Source organism: Manis javanica, chromosome 7 (assembly GCF_040802235.1).
Source record: "Manis javanica isolate MJ-LG chromosome 7, MJ_LKY, whole genome shotgun sequence".
In the NCBI taxonomy this organism is placed as follows: domain Eukaryota; kingdom Metazoa; phylum Chordata; class Mammalia; order Pholidota; family Manidae; genus Manis; species Manis javanica.
Window position 1 is genome coordinate 118,487,819 of NC_133162.1, and position 12,196 is coordinate 118,500,014.

Consider the following 12,196-nt stretch of genomic DNA (forward strand, 5'->3'; position numbering starts at 1 on the left):
AGTCCTGTGTCAGATATATGATTTACAAATATTTTTTCCCAGTCTGTGTTTGTCTTTTCATTCTCCCAACTGTGTATGTAGTTTGTAGAGCCAACATTTTTAATTTTAATAAAGTCCGATTTATTTATTCTTTTATGGATTGTGCTTTGTATCTTTTAGTGTGGTATCTTAAAGTTGGATTTTTATATGTTAAAAGGCAAATTTATAGAAAACAGAAGAATAAATTATTTCTAGCAACAATAGATTATCTATAATTAGAACATGAGGTATATCTCCTAAATGTGACATCAAATGAGAAGAAATTAGATAATTTATGGTGGGAAAACCAAATTAGAGTTCTGAAAGCTAGGATCTAATGATATTAATTTTGAAAACACAGAACTAGATTTAGATTGTATACAATAGTAGCACATAAAAACATGAAATAAAATGCTTCATGGAAGTGGCAAATACCTGTCCATTTATTCACCCATTTATCTATTTAAAAAAGTTCAAAGTTATTACTATGAACCAGGCCCTGTGTTCTAGATGGGGATACACAGACAAGTATGATGGGAGACATCTTTGGGAAATAAATCGACAGATAATAATACAATGTGATAAGAACTGTGGTTGTCATACATTCAATGTAAACCAGGCTTCTTTTTGCACAAGTATTTCATCACACATATCTCAGTGTGCAATCATTTATTTGTGTGGCTTGATTTAATGTTTGTCTCTTTCACAGTGTGCTCTAGGAGTATAAATGTGATGCTTTCTTCATTGTGGCTGGCATATAATAGGAGCTAGACTGACAGTTGTTGGATAAGTAAAGTGCTTGCTATTGGAGTACAAAGAGAAATTGCTAATTCTCCCCCTGTCAGTTTTGAAGACTTCAAAACAGGTGACATTTGAAGTGAGTCTCTAAGCAGAGGTAGGAACTTGTTGTTAGGGGCAGGCCTGGAGCTGGGAAGGTAGAGTAGGGCAGAATGCCAGCACTGTACAGTCGTGGCCACCGGCACACGAAATCACATAATACATGTGGGAGAGACAAAATGTTCCAGTGAGGCAGGGGCATCCTGCACAGTGAAGTGTGGGGGGCAGGAGATGAGGCTAACATGGAAGGCTGGGGTTGGGCTGGGAAGGAAAGGCCTTGCCAACCAGGCTAGGTTTGAACTTCACTGCAGTGAAGTTGGGGACACTGAATGATCTTTAATCTTTCAAGTGAAATGATCCCCTTTGTCATTCTTAAAGAGAGATGGCAGCATGGTGGCTGACTGCATAGCAGTGCAGTTAAGGCTTTTGCTAAAATCTGGGTAATAGATGGGATGCGTGTGGCAGTGGCAGTAGAGATGCCGGGAACAGAGGGGGAACAGATCTGGAAGTTACTCTAGGAGACAGAATTTATGGGACTTAGCGATTGATAAGATGCAAAGGGTAGAGGGAGGATTTAATATTTTAGCTCTTCTGATGCCTGAAGAGTAGTGTATGTTGGGAGTTAACAAATTAATTTTTATTCCCCTGAATATGGGCATTTCTTATTCTTTAGATAGTACATTAAAGTATAAAGAAAACAAAAAATCATCTATTAGCACACAGAGATAACCACTGCTGACACTTAGAGTACACTATCATTCTTTTAAAATACACTTTTGAAAAGAGATCCTAAGGACTTCACCAGGAGCTCAGAGTCTCATGAACTGCGTTAGTATATTGAAGTGCACTTTGAACCCAAATATTAACTTTTGACTAAACCATGAGCTGAGCCAATTTCTCAAAAAATTTCTTAAAAAAAGAAACTGGATGAAGGAATCTCTTCCCTGGAAACTAAATAAGTGGCAGCGATGACATCCAGGACATGTCCTCAGTAGTACCAGATTCTAACTCGCATAGGTAACCTGCTCAGCCACGGAGAGACATTTCCAGGTTCAATTTGTTAATTCGTATTAAACTCATTCATCGCGCTGAGCCCTGCAGGAAGGCAGCCCTGCAGAGACCACTTTGCATGTCCAGAGGCTCTAACGGAGTCCTGATTGCTTTGCTCGCTTGAACCTTTGGTTTGTATAGACCTGTGCACATAAACTCCCTAAGGGAAAGGTCCAGGAGCTGTTAATAAAAAATACTTATCTGAGGCTTTTCAAACAGGGGGAATGGGAGGGAAATCTAAAAAAAAAAAGAGTATATAAGGATACTTTAATGTTGAGAGTAGATGACGGGGAGGGGCAGAGGCAGGAAGATTCAGAGGGGCTTGCCCAAAAAGCTCGAATAATAGAAAGTCCAAGGATGAGAGAAAGGGGGCCTCAAAAAAAAAAAAAAAAAGCCACTGGGGCAGGCAGTCCTGCTGACCAGATTCCGTGCTGGGGTGAGGTGGCTGGTGGTGGGGTCCTTGGTCCAGGCCTTCCCTGGCCATCCCCGCTCCCCACCAGCCTCCGGAGGTGCTCAGAGGGGAGGGGTGCAGGCCGTGCTCCGCCTCTGTGGGACCTTTGGATTGAAAAGCCAAGGAACGTCAAACTTGATTTACAACGAGGAAGGGAAAAAGCACTCTCTCTTGACAGGTTGGGGTTGGGGACGGGAATGCCAGTGGGTGGGAGCATTCTGCCCACCAGAACCCGCAAACGGACTCCCACTTCCTCACGAAGACCTGCCTCCCGGGCTCTCGCTCCCGCTCCATGTTCCGCCCCAAAAGTCCGGGTCTTCCAGTGCAAACCACTGTCAGGTGCTGTGGGTCTGCCCTGCGTTCGGAGTTCCACTTGCTCCAGTTTTTGGGGAGGCAGGTTTCGGCGGCCCTGGGGCTGGCGGGGAGTGAGATTAGACTGGGGCCATTCCACGCTGCAGGCTTTCCGTCCCGCAGCCGCTAGCCCGGGTGAGGCGGGCGGCGCAGGGGGCAGCCTACAGGAAGGAGTAGACGCGGCCTGCGCAAATACTCAACTGCTTCAAGGGCGGGCCTCTGACTCTCCCCGTTCCGTCCGCCGGACTCGGCTGACTCCCCGGCCGGAGCCGGCGGCCGGCTCGGGCAGGCGGGAGTTTGCAGACTTGGCGCTCCGGCCCACTCTCCGGGAGTTGGGTGTGGCGCGCCGGCCTATGGGCGCGTCCCGCCGAGGGCTCGGCTCCCCCCGCGAGCGCTGATTGGTCCCGGCGCCCGCGAGGCCGGGCCGGCGGACCGAGCCTGCGGGCGGTGACGAGCGCCCGGCGCGAGGGGGAGTGGCGCGCACCCTCCGCCTTCGCCCGCCCTCCCGCCTCCCCGCTCCCTCCCCTCACTGCCCGGCTCCGGCCGCGCGCTGGCGGGGCTCCGCATTGCACACTCTGGGGGCGCCGCAGTGTTCGTGGGATGGGGCAGCGGGCTGCCGCTGGCGGCCGGAATCCGCGCGCAGCCCGGGTGAGTAGAGGCGGGCTTCCCGGGAGAGCACGAAAGCAGACTAGGTGGTGCCAGCGGCCCGAACTAGTGCTGGGGCCTGGGCCAACCTAGGAGTGGGCTTAGTGCCTGGAACTACCCAGTGCCAGGACGGCACCCCCAGAGCCCAGCGGAGCTAGCGTCCGCCTTTGCATCCCGCTCGGGGGTTTTGCCCCCGAGGGGCAGCCCGCCCTGCGCGCAGCCTGGGCAGGTCCAGAGGGGCGTGTGTTTGCTTAAGTGTAGTGCTGGTGCGTAGGGGCTAGGATGGGAATGTCAGGGGCTGCCAAGTTCAACGCTGGAGGAATCTTTCCCAGGAGTAATTCAGCACCTTCCTAGGGCCAAGGAACTCCAGCCAGCCGAGTGGCTGCGCCCCACATGTTGCTGCGGGCATGAGGTGGGGGGTGGGGTGGGAGGCGGCGGGGGCCCGAAAGCGCTCACCGAGAGCCGCTGCCCAAGGTGCGTAAACCCGGGCGCCTCCATCCATTTCGACAGCGTGCCAGGCCCTCCGACCACCCACCCGGGCTCCTAGGCCAGGGGGCCGTCCGCCCAGAGCCTGGGCTTTGCCTGGGCTTAACTTGGTGACCTGGTTTTCTCTCCGGTAACAGCAGTTCGGTTGACTTACGTTTGGCTAACCAGTCCATTTTAGCCTAAAGCTTTCTGTCCGTGTATCGGACTCATTCTCACCCACACCACAGTCTCACTTGCCCTCCTGCCCTTCCCATTCCCCTGCCCCCAGTATCGGCCCTACTCTTCTCTTCGCTGTTCAAAACTTGCTATTTGAGCATGATTTGATTGCCTGCGGCGTGGTTCCCTGGCATCTTAAGTGTCAAAACCATTTGCCATTTCCTAGGGGACTACAGGACTTGTTATAAATCAGGGGAGTTTGAGGGGGGAGCAGAGCTTTGGTAGCGATTTGTTCGTGGAATAGGAGTGCCCTCCTAGAAAATATGACAAAAAGAACGTTAAGCTTCTCCCTCTGGTAACCTACCTTAGGTGTGACCTCCAAAATTCAATTTTCTTTGTGGGAGGCTAGGGAGTTCAGATTCTCCAGGGGGAAGCTTATTTCTTGTTAAATTGAACTACAGTGACATACACTCTGCTCTGACCAGCCATTGCAGATGCCCTGATATTATTAGAGCAATTTCCTTAAAGCCATTACATTTTCTTTGGAATGAGAGGACTTATGGTAGCTGCTTAAAATTTTGAATCTGCACCTTATTTCTCTAGAAGACATTAATGGTTACTGTATATGTGATCATATGTACCAAGTTTGCAAAAGATATTTGTGCAATCGTCCATGAAATGGCTTAATGCACATCTATGTTAAACCCATTTAAATGTAAAACATCTATCTGTTTTCAATTTTAGTTTCCACCTTGTCCAAAGGCACCAGGCTGAAACAGGACAGGTTTTACAGAACTCTAGTCCTCAGAGCGTATAAATAAGCTTTCTGAGCTTGTAGGAGCAGAGGTGGTTAAAAATTGTGGATTGGTTCCTTGGGTTAAAAAATATCAGAAATGCTTCCAAAGTGTAGACACAATTCATGGGTCTATATTTTGAAGTTGCTGACAGTTTGTAAGATGAAATTTGTATCACAGAATACATAAATAGGGCTGATAATAGGCAAATAATGCCAAGTAAAAAAAAACCATACCATATATTGTTCATAATGCACAGTTTACATGGTATGTTGAGGTCTGCTATTAAAGTGTCTGTGAGCAAGTCATATTTTTATCGTGCCCATTTTATAGGGGGAGCAACCGAGGCTCTCAGGGATTGACTTTTCCAAGGTAAATAGCAGAATTCAAGTTTTTTCCAGTTTTTTTCCCTCCTTTGCTTCCTCCCTCACTCCCTTCTTTCCTTCCTTTACGCTGGGCTACGTTTTGGTGTTTTCCTCCTAATATCTGCACTTCTTTTTATTGTTCAACCCTATGGTCTCAGGATCATTATGTCCCATTCCCAAAAGGCTTTGCTCTCTTTAAATATCACTAAGCTCCCACAAAGATGTAGGTTGATTAAGATTTAAGGAGAAAGATAATAATGATTTTAAGGAACTACCCTTTCCAAAGGGGCATACTATTTTTATTAATGAGTTGTTAAATGTACAAGTAATCAAACCACTAAAGAATGGGGTCCTAATGCTAGTGTTTCAGGAAAATCAAGTGACTAGCAGTGGCAGAGATGTTTGAGAAATATTTAAGTTTCCCACTTAAGGAGAAACACCTCATAAACTATAGACAATCACCATGAAGAACAAAAAAATGATTATTTTATTAGTGACATTCTTACTGTAAAAAGAAGTGACAAAACAGATTACTTAAATCCAGAACTACTTACCAAAAGTCTGGAAATCCTCATTAACTAGTATATAAATGCAACAAAAGACATTGGTTAAAGAGAAATCCTGTTTGTACTCGCATAGCTAGAAATGAAGAGCTTACAGATACCTATTTGATTATTTATTAAAAACCTATCATTTGCAAATCTTCTCTTGGAAAACTATTGCTGACAGTATTTATTTGTGACATTGCATAATATTTATTAAGATGAATAGAATTAATTTTGTTTGCAGTGATGTAGGTAGATGTTTGGGTTCAAGCCTTGGCTTCACATATGCTAATTGTGGAACTTCAGAACTTGACTGAATCTCTCTGTGCTTCACTTTCCTTCTGTGTAAAGCATGAATAATAATGACACCTACCTCATGCAGTTTTTCAGTTTATCTGTGTAGCAATATTTAGTGAGCACCTACTATGTGCCAGCACTGCTGTAAGTGCTAGGGATACATGGACAAAGTCTTTGCCAGTGAAGTTTACAGTCTAGTGCCTGAGAATTAACAAGATGTATATAAAGTGCTTAGCATGGAACATGACACCTAGTGAATGCCCATGACTGTTAGCTGTTGATATACATTTGTTCAGAAGTTCACTGAGTGCCCAGTACATGCAGTGCAGATGGGAGCATATAATGATGAATGATACACATTTCAGCTCAGTTCAATATTCTAATGCATGAGGGGTTCCAAAGAAAGACACCCACTACATAATCAGTTCTCTAAAAGAGAATTCAGTGTAGACATGTGAAAGAAAGAAATGGAAAGAAATACTTTAAAAATCAAGTTACCCATAAGAAAGTGGGAATTTGGGAACTTTATGTTAAAAGTAAAGGTCTTGTATTCAAGCTCTTCGAAACACTAAATACAAAGGAAAAAAATGCCTACTTAGATACATGTAATGAAAAAGGAATATTTGAAGGAATATTACTAAATTGAGCACATAAAGGGAGACAGTTCCCAGGTGCACACTGAAAATGAGATCGCCAAAAATGAATTGGAAAAAATCCTTGTAACGGATTCCCAAAACAATAATGTAAGACTCTTGAACACTATGAAATGACAATTGTATAAGTACTTGGTTTATATCATACTAAATGTATGCTCAGAGAAAAAGAGAACATTGTATAAATGAATTATTTGCTTATGCTTTTTCTAAGTAATATCCCTAAACCCAGGCTTTTTTCAAGCAAAATAAGCACACTGGAAGTAATAGCACAGGAAATGGCAAGTGCTCAGGCTCTTACAGACCTAATCAACACACTAGGTACAGATAAGTTACCGAGACCTGATGGCCATCACCCAAGTGTGTTGAAGAAACTTAGTGTGTAAATGACAGCTCTCCAGGGCACTGGCTGGTGTCCTTGGGGAGCTCCTGTCAGGGGGAAGGGTTTTACTGAGGACCCTTGGGCCATCAAACCAGATCTAGATCCTGGTGGACAACTGGGAGATCAGTATTCAAAGCAAACACAGATTTTATCAAATACAATGTATTTTGTAGAAAGAGGGAGTGATGTATTAGAGTTTAAGGAGAAATGCGTTTGTAGCTACAGTGTTGCAGAAAATGTGGTATTTTTAAACTATCAAAATGCCTGACGTGTTTCACATCCCAGTACCTTCCTATTCTTCACCTTTTCCTTTGGCCAAGAAACAAGAAACAGAGTGGAGACAAATAGACACTAATATGAGTGGACAAATAGGCTCTTCCTGGAAGTAGTTTGGGGATGGTTTTATTCAAACTTTTATAAATGATTACAGATGGTATGCCATTCTTTTGGGTAAGTGAAAACCAAGCTGATAGAGTTGAACCATAGGAACAACTTAAAAGACAACCTAAATGGGGAGAAAAATAATAGAAAGTTAAAGTCATAATGGAAGATTGAAGCTAAATGTACTTGGGAAAAGCAATCCCAAGAGCATTGCATTTGTAATCGTTTTAAATTTTATTCCCACCAGTAGTCAACAGCTGGATAATATTCTCTCTCAGTTGTGTAAAAAAACTTGTCCACCAAGTTAAAGTCAATATTAAGAAAAGCATAGGATATGAAACTCTGTTTTAGTGTGATACCAATTTTTAAAAATATGTAGTTGAGTGAACTTATATAAATCTCTACTTATCTCTTCATCTATCTAGAAAAGAAAAGCATCAACGTATTAAAGTGATTGTCCCTTGGGTATGAGGGGGTTGCAAATGTTTTTGTTGTCTTCTTTTACTTCAGTATTTTCCAAGAATACCACTGGTCACCTGTGGCGTCAGTGAGACTGGAAGGTAGTGGAATAGGAACCACTGCCTGCAGCATCTGTCCATATAGCACAGCTCAGGTGTGAGGAGATAAGATTCTCAAAGGACAGGGGCAGGAGCCCTCCTGGTATAGAAGCCTCATTCACACAACTCCATAGACAAAACTTCCAGTATCCCATAGGGATGTGCCCAGTTTCCAGAGTCATGTCCCTTAGAGATGCTGCAAGTATGATGTCCCCATCAGGTGATTTAGTTTTCTTTCAGTTTACCAACTGGAGGTCATAATATAACTAGTGACTAGTTACATAACTAGGAACCTGCTTGGTATTTTTATCCTTATCAGGTTGCTACAGAAGAGCTAGACAGATAGTGAAAGTCAGATTCTCATGTGCACAGTTACAAATAGAGTGAACTTGGATTATTTTTCATGAAAATGAAAAACTAAAACTAGAACACACCTGTTGATATTTGAAAGCAAGAGATTTTAGACACTAAGTACTAAGCTCAAAGACTATGTAATACCCCATCTCCTGCCCTACATTCCCACCTGCCCATCCTTACTCTCTTTGACCAAGAAGGGATACAGGTTAAAATTAAAACTACATTAAAAAAATGTTTAGGTGTATGTATGAATGATTACCACACAATGGGTGTTAGGTGAAACAGAAGTACCGGGTGTCAAATCTTCATTGTCTGATAGACCTTCTAGAAACCATAGATGTAAGAATTCTTAAGCCCAGGATTGTCTTATCTCTGCCATTTTTTTTCTTTTGAAATCGCAATTGTTACTTGAATTACTAAAACAAATATCTTTAATCATTCTAAATGATTAAATTAAAATACAGTTAATATGTTTGAGTGGTAGGATTTTGGGTGAACATTTAAAAAAAAATACACTTCTTAATATTTTTATGCCCTGAAAAGCAGGAGAAATACATTTGCATTATTCTCATTTCCCTTTTTTCATTTTTCAGGACCAAATAGTATAATAAGTTAGCAAATGTACACATTGAGTTTCCATCAAGACTTGTAGAAATACTAGTTCTTTATGCCATTAAAGCAATTCAGGTAATATATACACTTACTTGCACTTATAATAATAGCATTTATTACCCTCCATTTTTTATTTTGTGTGGCTTTTCATCTACAGGACTCTACCTGCTTGTGAGGGATTATGTTAATTTTCTATTGGCAGAGAGATACTGTGAAGGTGAGAGAGGCCAGGGATATCCTGGTGGTGTAATTCTGGCCCTGCCAGTTGCCAACTTTGTGATCTGGGGCAACTTATTGAGTTTCCTCTGGTTTAACTGGTTACCATTAACTAGCTGGGTGACCTTTAGCAAATAAGTCACCCACTGTCTGGACTTTATTTGCTTGAACTATAAAATCAAGAGACTACACTAATTAAATTTTAAAATCCAAGATGAGTAGAACAAACATACATTTTTTTGACATTTAAGCTACCTGTTAATGCTGATCTAATAAACTCATTTTGAGCAGCTGGTATGTAGTATAGTGTTGGTATTTAGACCAAACCAATTTAGATAAAGTTCTTGGTTTCTAGGAGCATGAGATCTATACTAAATAATTTAAAAGACCTAGCATATCTCCCTGCAATTTGTTCTTTTCTTGCTATGTAGATTTTGTTCTTTGACTTGATTATTCATGCAGAATACATTTAATTTCTTAGAATTCTTCTATTTGAAGAGGAAAAAAAAATCCACTTTCAAGTGTTCTAAAAATATTACCACTTAAAAATACTGATTTTAATACAAGTAGTATTCTGCATTTATGTAGTGTCTATTCATACAAGATCAAAAGAATGGTATTAGAAGTACATGGCTTTTCTGTTATGTATAACTTCATAGAAGAACTTTCTTCTGTGAAATTCTTTGAATTCGTATTCCCAGTCATCTAACTGAGTGAATTCACAGAAATTTTTGCAGCAGTCCTGACTCTTGGTCTGCTATGTCCTTGGGCAGTAGTGTCCTTCCAACCATTAGTTTCCAGTTGACAGTCCTCAAGTCCTTCAAGGCCTAGTTCAAATGCAGCCACCCCAAAGAAGCGTTTTCTCCTGATTCTCCCATCAGTGCAAAATTTACCTTTACTGTACCTGTGTTTTGTACTGCTATATTCTTTTTTAATTCTAGCTTATTATTTGCATGTCTCATTTCTTTTGAATGCTAGCATGAACATATTATCTTGCACAGAGTAAGCCTCAAGATATGTTGAATGGAATTACCACTTTCATAGAGAAAAAGCTACAAAGATCTGGGTTTGGTGGGGAAATGACAGAAATGTGGTTTAAAAGGAAGGGATAGGTTTTGTGGTTTATGACAATTGCTGCCCAATTTTAGTCTCTGTATTTCCACAAAGAAAAACAATACCCCAAGCTGTGACTGTCCTCAGAGACACTTCCCAAGGAATACCTTCTAGTGTCCAGGGTCTTTACAGAGCAGACTCTAAGCTATTAATCACCATGATATAGGACTTCAGAAAGTCGGGTATCCATCTTCACAGGTGGAAATAAAAAGCTGACTGCTTCATACTGCCATACCAAGCTGTACTGTGCTTTTTAAAGTGTATAGATAACATCTATTAAAGAAAAGTTCAAAGAAGAAAATGATCATTCTCCTTCACATCACCCAGATTTAATTATCCATATGTGAAATCTTAATAGTATTCTTTTTCTCTAGGTTCTGTGGTGACTACCTAGCCATGCATGTAGCATATACTCAGTGTGTTTAACCCTTAATCTAATGGAATAATGTAGAGGACAGTATATCAAACTTGCTGTATGTAGGTAAAGATATACAATGTCCTACACTCTTGAAAAGTTCTTTCAAGAACCATCTCCCATATGGCCCTTCTCAGACAAAAGAGTAACACACATAGTTAGGGCTGGCACTTTTTTAAACAGAGAACTAGACAAGGCTAGATCTGTTTAATCTCTACTAGCCAATGTTCTTCCTGTTCCATTGGCATAGACTGAAATCACAGTCATCTGACAACATGTTGTTTTAAGGAGTACCAGGTGAGATGCCGCTGGGTCAGCATCGACTCCACCCAGTGCTGAGAAACAAATCAGGGCTCATCTTCCACGGTTGCCAACATTGTTATTCTTGGGTATAGCCAAGCCAGGCAAGCGAGAATCAACAGGATACAAATGGTGTTTTTCCCACCAAAGCCTATTCAAAGGTTCAACTCTCTAAAATAAAGATGAGAGGTACCCTATAATGGAATAGTATTTTATAGAAAGATACTGTTTATAATGCTACTTTCTTCTTGGCTTGGGAACTGTGAAGGAGAGACCTTTGCTACAAAGGGTAATTCTCAGCTAGAAATATAAAGTGTTATAGCACCTGGAAGACATTGCAGGCAGGTGGGTAGAACTCCTTTCCTATAGCTTTTGGGCAGTACTTATATAGCATGAGAGTTTCAGATCTCTCCAGGAGAAACAGTGTACTGAATAAGGTTGAACATGGGAAATGGAAAGTAAAAGAGTATAGAAAAAAAGGACCTAAAGGACTTATGGGAAGGAAAGGATCACCTACTTTGTAATTGATTTGAGTACACTTTCTGAACCTGTCTGATTCCAATCTTATCTGGGGAATCCCTAAAATAAACAGAAATGAATTGGAGAAGAACCACAAAGTCTGTCTGCCTAATCTGCTGTGTTCCTGCCATGGCCTGCATTAAAGCCAGTGCTGCGAGCGGTCATTTCCCAACTCGAGTCTGAAACATTTTTAGATCGTCCCTGCAGGGAAGGACATGCTTGCTAATGAATGAATCCGTGCTGGTTAACAGCCACGTTATTAGTCAAGTAGGCGTGTGAAAGTTGAGTCTGAGTGAACCAAGACAGGGACGTGGGGGAGGCAACTATTTGTGGTGAGGTACAGATGGGTAAGAGAGATGCTGGGATCTCTGCCTATTTCCGACTTTTATCTACTTTCATCATGTTATTTTCTGATTTATCAATCACTGATTAATTACCAGGTTTTGGCCAAACCAGTTAATTTCTTTGAATGTCAGTTTCCTCAGTGGTAAAATGATTGTACAAGATCAGTACTTCTCGACCAGTGTCTGTAAGAACAGACACTGGTTCTGTGGGATGTTGAAGGAAGAAAAAAGTATGTGATGGTCAAATATTTCAGGAAACAATGGGTTAAACAGTGGGGTTTTTTTTTCCTTTTTTTTTTTTTAACTGCAGGACTTTCCAGAACTTATCATAACTGAATTTTCCCTTTAAATA

The 12,196-nt window shown here is 41.9% G+C and overlaps 1 protein-coding gene across 3 annotated transcripts in view; it reads left to right on the forward strand.

The window, feature by feature from the left end:
- The first annotated feature begins 3,207 nt into the window (after window positions 1–3,207).
- Window positions 3,208–12,196, forward strand: part of LYPD6 (LY6/PLAUR domain containing 6) — a 125,725-nt gene continuing 116,736 nt past the window's right edge. Inside the window, exon 1 of one of the 3 annotated variants that reach the window (XM_017673549.3) lies at window positions 3,208–3,355. The gene's annotated coding sequence lies outside the window, so the exon portion shown is untranslated. The remainder of the gene's footprint in view (window positions 3,356–12,196) is intronic. The other 2 variants (XM_073241416.1, XM_017673551.3) reach the window with 2 other exon arrangements.